The 12036-nt window shown below is 43.3% G+C and overlaps 1 protein-coding gene across 3 annotated transcripts in view; it reads left to right on the top strand.

Annotated features, from left to right (window-relative positions):
- The window catches only part of LOC408896 (semaphorin-2A), a 503815-nt gene that overhangs the window by 287554 nt on the left and 204225 nt on the right, over positions 1–12036 (top strand). The gene's annotated exons all lie outside the window — the stretch shown is intronic.

Below are 12036 nucleotides of genomic sequence, written 5' to 3'. Positions count from 1 at the left end.
GTGCGACGACAAGTTCGACGTATCGAACTGTTTTGCGAAGAATAATATTATTGCGAGGCTTAGCGTTTTTGTACATAAGGTTCTCGGAATTTTCGCCACGTGTGTAGCGAGATATTCAGAAGGAGAATTTCTTAGAATTCGTTTCTTATATTTATAGTTTAGAGTTTAAAATATATTGCGTATTACGATATTATATATCGTACAATTGATTTATTAGAATAAAATTACATTTATTATTAAGTGTAATTAAAGATTAAAATTTAAATAAGATGATGCATCTTCGCTTTCCATCTTATCAAGTTTCTTTTATTTCAATCGTGCAAAGATGCATCGTTTTATTTATTCTCTTATTTCTGGCTTCAAAATTTCAAATTCACAAAGAAAACTGGTCTGGCATTTGCATTTTTGTTAAAAAAAAGTAAGTAAAAGTAGTCGCTCGAAGAAATATTATCAAAGTTATAAAGAGAATCGTTGAATGTATTTTATTGATTGATAATGACTGAAGCAAGGCCTCGAAAAGGCCATTTATTATGCAACAATTTATGCAACGGATCGTAGATTAACAATAAGATTAAAAATAAGGTTACTAGTGATAAAAATACAATATATAGATCGTGCATATTAACTACGCAAAAAATTGAATTCCGCTCTAACGGTTGATTTAAAATTTTAATTCTCTAAGTAAAGATTCAATTGGAAAGCACGTTTGGAAGCACGTATTTAAAGTATCTAAACAGACGATTGAAACTCGCGCTAATTCAATCCGAAATAACGAATTCGCGTTGAGTTAAAGTTGGGGAAAAAGTCGTTTTATCGACTCGGAAAAATGTTTAACTCGTAGCCAACAATTGGCTTGGAAATTCCAAATCTTTGTTTTAACGAATTTATCGGCACGTGACGGAAACTTCCTCCACCGTGTAGTACGTGATTTCCTATGACCTCGTAGAACGTGTTAAATCGCATTAAACCCACCCTCGAAGAAGTAGATCCTTCAAAACGGGGACCTTGCAAACAAACGAAAAATTGAATTTGGGGAACAATCGAGGTGTACAATGATAAAAATCGTGGCGACGTCAACGTGAAACGTAATACTCGTAATTTTTCCACCAAGTTGGAAAAATCCCTTGGCTCTACAGAAAGTAGAGAGTTAAAGTTTCAGTTCAAGCATCACTGTTTACCGACTCGTGTTCAGAATTCATCAGTAAGCCGCACACTTTTCTCCCTCCCTCCCTTCCAAATCCACAGGACCTACAACGTACCTTCCTGTACCTCTCCAACATTTCCTCCTCCCTCCTATCGTCTCGTAGAAATTCGTCTCGTAGAATTTTTAACTCGAGCGTTAATTTCACGACAAAATCCGATTCGTATATAAATGCACTTTTCATTAATTACCGTGGGGCGACGATTTCGGGTCCACTCGTCACCGAGGAAATCTCCCTCGGAACAATGTGTCGTAAATGCCGCGTAAATACCCCTTTCATTAATTAATATTACGAGTTTCGCCTCTGTCGGCCGTTTCTAAATACCAACCGCCGCCCCAACGCGGAACAATATGACCCGCAACCCGTATAAATCGCCAACTTTCAAACATTCCTCGTTGGAGTCCGGTTGGCCTGTAAAAGGCCACCTCGCAGACACCCTTGGTGGCTGAAGGTTAACGAAGTCCCCGCAGCCGGTGGTTCCATGGTTTACTCGCGGAATTCTCGCGCGTGAAAAAAGGGATAAAAAAGGGGGAGGAGTGGAGGAGGAGGGGAAAGAAAGGGAACAGTTTTCGCCACCGGTACACACGGGGGATGCACGGAACGGGGGATTAAAAAACCAAGTTTTTTCTTTTGACCGGAAGGGGGGGAGGGAGATAGTGACCGACCTTCGTGCGCTCTCTTTTTCCCGGTAAATCATTTAGGAGGACACCGAGGTACGAAAGGGACGTAAAAACGACGTAGCCCGGCACCGAAAAGCCCGTTAGCATACATCACTAATATTATCTCGGGGAGGGCCCTGCCACACGATATTACCGGGGCTTAGAACGCCGGGACTGACTTCATTACGTTCACAGGGGAGGGAAAGAGAGAACCGTCGAATGGAATGTGGAATGGTTGGTTGGTCGGCCAGCCGGCTGGCTGGCTGGCTGGTTGCTTGGCTGCCTCAGTCGAGAACCGACCAACACCGATCCACTCTTCTTCTCTTTCTTCCTACGTACGTGTATCACTCTTTATATATATATGCGTAAAACTCGTGTTTGGAAAATGCGTGTGTGCCGAAAAAAAAAGGGCAGAGGGGTGGCGACGTGTTACACGTTCTCGCGTGGAGGAGCGACGGTGGAACGAAGGTGGTTTCCGCAAAGAAGAAATTTTTCAACTCGCGCTCCCAAGTGACCAAGTAGAGGGATGGGACGCGAAATTCTCGTTTTTCTCTCCCCTTTTTTTTTTTTTTGGTTACGTTTCGCTTTCTTTGGTCGCGCGAACGTAATTTTAATTGCGCGGTTGTCTGCCTTGTTATGCGAATTCGCGCGCCATTTTTTCATCTCGTTTCCACGGGAAATTGCTGATGCCGAGGAGGGAGAAACCTCGTCGAGGTTTCTGGCCCCTCTCGCGTGCGAGTTTGTACGGCGAAACGAAAATTCTCCCCACCCATCTGTTCCCCATTTGTTCGTGCGTTGATTCCACGCTGCTTGCTTTATCGCCGACGGTTGTTTCTAGCGCGGGAGGGGTTTGTTTCATTATCGGTGCACACGGGCAGGAAATGGACGTCAGGTTCGTTCCTCGCAACCATGTGTATTCCCCAGCTCGATATATACTACACGCGTGTATACTCACGCCTTCTCGTCTAATCGGAACCTGCGTTCGAAGTATGATACACGCTGCGTGCTGCTAAACCGTAACCGAAGATACCGTAAATACCGTGGAAGCGGCGTATTGCTGAACACGAGTTATTGTAACGCGAGATAGGGGATAAGGGGAGCCGTTACGTGCCGATTTTCGCAGACGAATCGATAATGATAACGCCGTCGTAACCGGTTAACCGTTGCGCACATCTATCGTTTTATTTTGACGAAACGTTTGACGAATTTTATTTTTCGAATGCAAGGCTTCGATCGATCGGCTAAATTTTATAACGAAATGTACGTAAAAGCGGAGGAGTATGGAGAATTTTCGTTCGGCCGAGGAACGCGTATAATTTACAGGGGGGAGTTATTTTTAAACCGTAACCTCGTTTTTTTCTTTTTTCTTTTTTTTTTTTACAATTATGAGTACGCTTTACACGAGCAGCTTTTTCGAGCAGGAAATTGGCGATTCGCGGCACGTCTACTTTTTCTTAATCGAGGGTGAAAAACTGGAACTGGTATCGCAAAACCGCAGATCACGACTCTCTGTTATCCTACCGTATGTACGTTAATTTAATCCACACTTGTGGCTGCGACTGTACGCCACGATACGGATCATGAATCGTAAGCCGCCGGTATCGTGTCTCTCTGGCAACTAACAGAACGGATATTAATTTCGACGAGCTTCTCAAACTGATCCATTGATCTAATTTGCACGCACATTTGACGTATAACGGGTATCTGTGTGTATATACGTAAGATATACGTAATGAAATTCACGCGTCTAACCTCGGGGAACAAGGTTTTTTCCTTTCTTTCTTCGATTAGCGGTTTCTTGTTTCGTTAAAAAATAAATATAAAGAAACTGGAATATCGTTCGAGTTTTCCAATATTATCTTTTCGATTGAATATTTATAATGTGTATGCAAGAAACTTTATATCTGTGTATTTTAGAAAAACGTAAGAGAAGTGAAAAAATAAATTTATTCTCCTAGCTGAAGATAAGTTGCACGACTTATCTCAACCCTGATATTATTATATTCGAATCGCAAAGAAACGTTTTAATATTCTGAATTTGACAAAAAGGAATTTAAACGACACGAGTAAATAGTACAGAAATTTTCCTCTGATCTAGATCTAATTATAAGATTATAATTAGTTTACAATCAACGTGGACTCTTTCAAAGAAGGGAAACTCGAGTTTTTTTTTAATTTTCGAAAATAAACCGATTGTCGAATCGAAGGATTGGAACGCGCCAACTTGCTAGACCGAATGGAAATTTTCATAATCGTTCCATTTAACGAACCGTGTCGCGAACTTTGGCGTCCCGAAAAATTTTATAAACTGGAAAAACTGATCCCCGACTTCGATAATTGCTCCTCACGCAAGAGAGCCACTCTCTCTCTCTCTCCTTCTTCCCTATTCTCCTTCTCCATTCCTCTCCTCCCTTTTCACCCGACACTCGCGCAAGATTTGAACCCCAACCGTTGAATTTTACCCCGCGTAAATCCTTAATTCGACCGTAAACTCGAGGAGCTCGCCGGGATACTTTCTTTTCCTCCGCCTAGAAATCTACGAATGATGTTTGCTTAAGTAGCCGAGCAGAGAGAGAGAGAGAGAAAGGAAGTGAGGAAGAGACAGAGAGAGAGAGAAACGGAATTATCGGAGGGAGGGGGAGGTTCGAGAAGTCTGGAGGGAAGAGGGAAACCGACCGACGAGAGAGTTTCCCTTTGGCCGTCGTCAAACGTCCTAAAGATTTCCAAGATTAAAAGCTAGCACATCGGCTGTGTCCTTCCCTCCCTCCTTCTTCATCCCCCTCGTCTTCGTAACCCTCTCTCGAATGCTCGCTGCGAAGACCGACTTGCTAATGAAGGATGATAGCAGGGACTCATCCGCCATGCGGTATTCGAAAGACCGCGCATTCCTGCGGTCTCTCACCCTCTCTCTTCCTCCTCCTCCCCCATCAATGCCGAGACATTGACTTTGCAGGCCGGAAGTTGGAACACACGGCTCCTCGTCGAAGCTTTTGGGCGCCGGCCGCCCCTATCGCGGTCGAATTATCCCCTTTGAAACCCTGTTCCAGCCACCGCCTCCTTCTGAGATATCCCATTGAAAGAGTTGCCCGGTTGCCCGGCCCCACACGTATTCATCCGAGAGATCATTAGCTTCAACTTTTCTTGCTCCTCGTTCGACTCGTTCGACCTGCTTGATGAGCAGGAAGATTTTTAGTTTTACCGAGAAATGGGGTGGAAAAGGGTGGAGGAGGAGGGTGGATGGATAGATGGTTCTTTAGGGTATTTAGCGACGTTCTCTTTTCTGCGCCAAGTTCGGCGCGGCGCGGGTTTTTTCCTCCCGGAAGTTGTCGAAATCCGCGGGGACAAAAAGGGGGCGGTGTGTCGCGAAAGTTGGCGAAAGGGTTTGAGGGTTGGGGACCAAGATGGAACGAGGTTTTCTTTCTGAGAAAGATGTCTCGAATAGAATATTATCAATTTGTCTTTATTCTATTTGCTTGAGAAAAATAGGCATTCGTTTCTTGTTCATAACTATTCCTATCTTATTGAATTCACATTTTGAAAAAGATGTATCTCTGATCGAATTCCTTCATCTTCTGAAAGAAAAATAAAGATTGTACGCAAAAAAAGATGCGAAAGTGAAGATATTACGGTTAAAAATCCACAAAACGATTTCCACAACGATTTTAAACACAACTTCCCCCGAAGTGGAAAACAAAGTTCACGCGGCGGTGGTTTCGAAAACCATCTGGTTAAATTAAACGGGAGATTTGCTCCGGGGCAATCCTCCTAATTCGAGCCGGGCCGGCAATTAAAAAATAATTTCCCCTAATTAACATTCAACCGGAGCGAGCGGCACGAGAATTTTAATTAACCCACAAAGAAACCTCGTCCCCTTTTGTATTCGCCGCTGTCGAATTAAACCTTTCGATTCTCCCTTATTACCTCGTCCAAACAACACCACGGCTTGCTTATCGGATATCGGGGACGAGCTTCTTTTTCCTCCTTCGTCCCGCGAGATATTAAGCTTCCTGTCCCGTGAAACGAGTAGATCGAGGCCATCCTTTTTCTTTCGATAGGGAAACGATTTTTCGTATTACACCGCGGCGTGTAAAGTGAATCGGTCAAGGAGCCACTCGAAGGAGAGAGAAGGAAGCGGTGTCCCGGCGATAAAAAGGATAATGAGGATATAACGTGGCGAGCTAGTGTTCCGGATGTTTAGACGGAACGCGCGTTATCGCACTCCACTTGGTGTAAGGTGTAATGAGCGTGCAGAAAGGAGAAGGGAGAAGAAGGGGAGGAAAAAAGAGGAGCATCGGATTGCGTAACCCGTTCCCTCCTCCTCCTTCTATTCCACAGTTGGGCTTTTACGGAAGGGAAAACGCGCATCGAGGATCCACCACGGACGAGTGGAATTTTAATGAAATTTTTGCCTCTGCCATCGGCTAAAAGGAAAGGAGAGAGAGAGGGAGAAGAATCTCTCTTTCTCCTGAAAACGATTCACAGAGAGGGCTTTGATTCTATCGGCCGGTTGTATTCCTCGATGAACCGTGGCCGTGGAAAATAGGCGGCTCTGTAATGGGGAGGGGGTGTGCTCGACACAGTTTTCCCCGGATGCAAATCACATCTGTTTATTATTTCGCGAGGGAGAAAAGGAGAGAAGGAGGCTTCGTGGATCTGGAAAATAACGAGACGTTATTTCGATTGTGCGCGTCTCGTCGAAACTGGAAAAATCGGCCAATTTTTCGGACACACCGTCGATATATTTCAATTTTATGAAAGAAAAATTTCTCCTTCCCCTTCTCGCCCTCTTTTCCACAAGAATGTATGCAGGAAAGGAAAATACGTTATCGTACATCTATAGAATTTTCAAACATCGTTACAAGCAATGTTCCAATATATAAAATCCCATCTTAATATCAAGCAACCAGCCATTTTCAATTTTCTTTTATCGAGGCACGTTAACCCTCGACGATTCAAATAATCGATTAACGTGGTTAATAAAGAGTCAATCACCTGGGATTGGAATTCTTCTCGAAGAAACCTCTTTAAAAATCTTTTCACGTGTTCGAAATTATCTCGCGTCCTCCCGACAGCCGATATCAGGCCGGGTGCAGGGATCTCAGATCTTGTCCGCCCTTCCTTCGTGGCGCGGCGTTAATACAAGAGAAAGGTAAAATTGAATCTCGCGCTTTATCTCGAGCGGAGATATTGGAGCGGGGAAGGCGGGGTCCTTCCTCGCAAGGGATCAGCCGCGCTCCCTTCGCCCGTGTCGCTCGACTGAATAAATTGTTACAACCGCTATCAACACGCGATACGGACGTATCTTCTCACCCCTGTCCTCGGTATTCTCAGATCGACACATCCGATTCGATCGACCCACGTTCATCCACTCGTCTCCATTTTGGACCGCCGATTGCCCCTTTCGATCCCTCCTCGAGTGTAGATTTACTCTTCTGGATTGAATTTAAGATTGATTCGTTTCAAGAAGAACGTATATGAAACCGAATATTTTCTTTCCATTAATGAAAATTTCATTTTTACTTCTTTACTCAACAAAAGAAATCTTTATATAATACAACGCACATTCCTCCCATTCACATTCTTAATTTCCACCGTCTCTGAAGAAGCCAATTAAAAAGGGCCACCCCGGTTTTTCCCTTATCAGAAAAATTTCAAGCGCACGCAGCGTGTAAATTAACTTTACGTAACGAACGTGTACATATACATGCGTATATGTATATATACATATATATATACGGTTCTCACCGGTTGTGTCGCGACGGGTGTGCTTCCGTTTCCCGTATACGTCTGTCCCTGATTACGTACGGCGGCTCACGAGCCCGGGACCTAATTACACTAACGACCGGCAATAAAAAGCGAGCAGACGCGGCGACGTCGCGGAATTCGCGCGCAATTACCGCAGGATCGGCGAGAGAAAGAGAAGAAGGGGGGGGTGGGGTTTAAGCATCGCGTACACTTAGCGGCCACTCTAAGCAACTCCTTCCCACCCTTCTGTTCTCTCGTCGTCATAGCTGTTTAACCGATTCCTGAGTAATCGCGTGCGCGTTCATCCGGGAATCGCGTGCGTCTCGACGACGCGTTTACTCGTTCGCTCGTGCTGGACGTTGAAATTGCGCCGATTAGAAGGCTGCAGAGGAACTGTATCGATGAGAAAAAGAATAATTTGTTAAACAGTCGTTTAGAGATGAGAAATTGGGGGAAGAAGGTTATCTGTCCGATTCTCTTTTAAACTTTCAATCGCTTTCCAATTTCTTTATTCTAAGAGAAAGTATCATTTTCTTCTCATCTCTTAGCTTATGTAGATTTTGATCTAGTAAAAGATTGTGAAAGGTTCGATGTTGATTTAGAAGCACGCATTAATAGAGTTTGGAAAGGTTAATAGGAGGATCGCTAATATAGATTTAAGAGAAATTATGTATTGCAGTATTGTTTGAAAGTTAATCGTATAGAATAACGAAATATCTCGTGATTATTCTGCAGATGAACGATTGAGGACGAGAGAAAGGATGATTGGTTTTTTTTTAAATTTCATTTCACACTAGAAAGAAAATTGAAAATGCATGATTTCTTTTAATCTCTTAATAAGAAAAGAAAAATATCCATCGAAATAAGTAAATGATCCGCATTATATCGTGAATTTAAATCCCGCTCGCCTCTCATCGCTCGATCCCTTTGATTATCTCACTCCGGCATAAGCACACAACGTGTTCGATGAAGAAGAGATCATAAAAAGGGGCGTAACACGTGTTATTAACATCTTAATGTACCGACAGCTGTAATCATATGGAGTGCGTGCGTGCAAAGAAAGGAAACTATCTCGCGTTTTTCCGACCGTTCAAGTTCGTTCAACCCTTGACGCGCGGGAAAGAGAAGGAAAAGGGGAAGAAAAGTTTTCGCAATTCTTCCTTAACACAAGCTGTGTACGCGTCCCGATATTAACTTTCCAGTCGATTATTACTGCACGGAGGAATGAAGTCGTCGAAAGGGAGGGTTCCTTGAACACGAAACACTCGTCGTGGTAGGTTAATTATTCCTGCTACGTTCCAGGTACGTCCTTCTCCGTCATCCTTTCCCCCTAATGCGTTTCGAGTATCGTATATTCGCTTGGAACTCAATTTCCTTTCCTTTTGCATTCTTTCGTCAATCGATTTATTTTTTAACGAGAGGAACATTAAGGTTATTTTCAAACCAGCACGATTCTATTTTCTATTGGTCGTCTCATTATTCACTCTCATTTGTCGATTATCGATTAATTTCCTTGCACAACATTCACTCATCGCGAAATCACGAAATTTCGTTTCGAGTCGAAGGGCAGTCGGAAAAATCGAAGAAGAAGTGTGTTATAACCGCTTGGGGGGATGATGGTGGACAGGGCCGGTTAATGCCTCGTAATGGGTGTAACGAAAGAGGGCCAGGATCGGGCCGCAGTAACGACCTGTGTAACACGACCGCGTGGCCCCATCAAATCTGATATCGGGGAACGTGTTGGGAACATGTCGAGACACCCCCTCCCTGGTTGGGTAGTCGGGGGGGAAAAAAGTGTGTACAACACGTTCGGCGGGGGCTTCGTGCGAAACTTTACGGGCATCGCAGATTGCTTTCGTGCGCATATCGCGGGAGGATAGGTAATTTGTACTTGAGGTTAATGATAGAGAGAGAGAGAAGAAGAAGTGGGCGCTCGAATTTGGAACGAAGCTGTTAGAGGGAGATAATAATAATGTGTTCGGCGGCCGAGGTTTCATCGAGGGGATCGGTGTCGGCAGAAATAAAAAATCGTGTTTGGCAATTAGGTTGGGAATAAGAATATATATATATTTTTATTATCCTAGAGAAAAATTAGAAAAAGTATTTATTTTTGCGAAGAGAGATTCTCTTAATAAAAATCCTGCGAACAAAACAATCTGGACAAACGAGGACGGATGAAATTTAATTTTTCTCGAAAAGGATCGTCGATAAAAATATAAAATCGGGCGACACAGGAGCAAGAGTATATAATTTTTCACGGAGGAAAGGAACGCGGCTCGACCGCGAAACCGCTGGTTCATTATCTTCCCCCGCTGCTAATAGTTCTAATTGCCGGCAGCTTTTAACGGAACGAGCCGTGGAAGGGACGAGGGGGGGGAGCAGCTCGGTACGTGCGCGAAACTCGCGCGAAAACTCGCTGCTCCTCTTTCGCGCGACGCTAGTTGCAGCGCGCTGCATTTCTTAATTGTTCCCTAACAAGAGGAGTTGGCACTTGGCACCGTTTGTTGGCCTGCCTCGCCTCTTTCCAGGGCTCTCGACCCACTGGGACAGGGCACGGCTCCTTCCGGCGCGCTTCTTCCTCCGCTCGCACCTCGGCCAAAACCGATCTCCTCCTCCTTCCTTCCCAACGTTTGCTCCTCGCCTGTTTCCGCTTGCCCGATGTTACGAACGCGTTACAAAGCGATTAGTTGCAACGATTGTATCGTTAATGCTCCGCAGGATTTGTTATCGTGGCTTCTTCGAAACTTGGACAGACACTTTGGATCGTGTCCACTGTTGGCAGATTTTAGAGCAGAATTTAGGCAAAGTCAGTCATCCTTCGTTTCTAATATTTTTTCATTTCGAATTTCTCTTTAAATTTAGTATCATATTTGATACTAAATGTAATATTAATCGAGAGTAACAGAGATCGTGTTTAGCTTCTTCCTCGATGCAGAAAATTAAGAATGATACAGAAATCATTTTAATTATTCTTAATTCCGAAATTATCGAAATTGAATAAATAAACAATGCAATTGGATGGCTCATCTTCGACGCAACAACGGTTTGATGATTTGAAGATTTTTGTACCGCGTTTTGACGAACTTGCGAGAACTTTGTTAGAATTTCATTAAGAGTTAACGGCGCGTGGAAAAGTTGTTCACGCACGGCTCACCACCTTCGACGCGCGGCTGTAATAGTCGACGCAGTTTAGGCTGAATTATTTCCACGTTCGCGATGTTATTTATACAGGCGTATCGCGCGCACGTGGGCGCTGCGGCGAGGACACGGTTCCGCCGTATGAATGATTCAAAGGGCTGGGAGGGCGAATGTAAATGGCTCGAACGATCGATAAATTTATTAATTGTTTGCGCCAACGATTCAATTTGATTAATTAATTCGGCCATTCCATTTGTTCCGAGGAACGATAATTTCGTTAATTTCGCAACGTTCGCGCGATATGGAAAACCGATCGGCAAGTTTTTACAAAAATTTTACGCCCCCCTTGTTGATACGTATTTTATTTATTTTCTTTCTTTTTTGTCTCTCTGTAATTTCGGTGAAATGATCCAGACGTTCGTTGCTTCCCACTTTCTTTTATTTCTGATGAAAACTTACATTAGGCGAGCATTCGAGATTAAAGTAAAGTGCTTTTAATTAGTTTTAATTAAACGTAACCTGGTTTTCTTCTCAATGTTTAGACTTGCTTAGATTCGAAGCGTCGTATGCTTCAAGTTAAGAATTAGTTTTTCAATTTTATTTCAATAGTTTAATAAAAATCAAGATTACGTAAGATTGGTTCAACCGCGAAGGTTTGATTAACTTATTAACGGGTTACGTCATACGTTGATCGGTGTAAAATACAGTTGTAATGAGTTCATTTCAATTTCAAATAGATTCTAGATCCACATTTAGATACACGTATAGAAGGAAACTTGTTTGAGCAAGAAATTTCCCAAGCGTACGTATGTATTCGTACGTATATTTGACGTACACGCATTTGTATAATTTTCACCAACGAAACTGTATCCCAGAAATTCTTATAAGGCCTTTATAATCCTCCAACCCGCTTTTGATAAACTTTCTAATTACATAACCTCGTGTTTTATTCCTCCAATACTTCACTATTGAACGCGAAATTGATTACAAACATATCAATAATTGCAATTAGAATATATTTCCTCCCTTCTTTAATCTTCTTTTCCTTTTTCCTATATTCCTTTCTTTCTCGCGATAAGATCGAATTAAAACGAAGGATGAGAATTCATTTTTCGAAAGGGAAAAAAGGGAAGGAAAGAAAAAGAATGGAGTTTGTAGCGCGCGCCGGATGTGCACACCGTTCTTCCTACGAGCAGCTGTCATTGGCCGTGAGATTGGATCCCCGGAGACCGCGTGCCTCGCATTCTCCTCGCTCTGCCGGTTCGGCCCAGGAAAAATTAATTTTTTAATGA

The sequence above is a fragment of the Apis mellifera genome, linkage group LG6 (assembly GCF_003254395.2).
Source record: "Apis mellifera strain DH4 linkage group LG6, Amel_HAv3.1, whole genome shotgun sequence".
NCBI classification, from domain to species: Eukaryota; Metazoa; Arthropoda; class Insecta; order Hymenoptera; family Apidae; genus Apis; species Apis mellifera.
The sequence above is the reverse complement of the archived record's forward strand: the minus strand, read 5'-3'. Positions and strand labels throughout refer to the sequence as shown.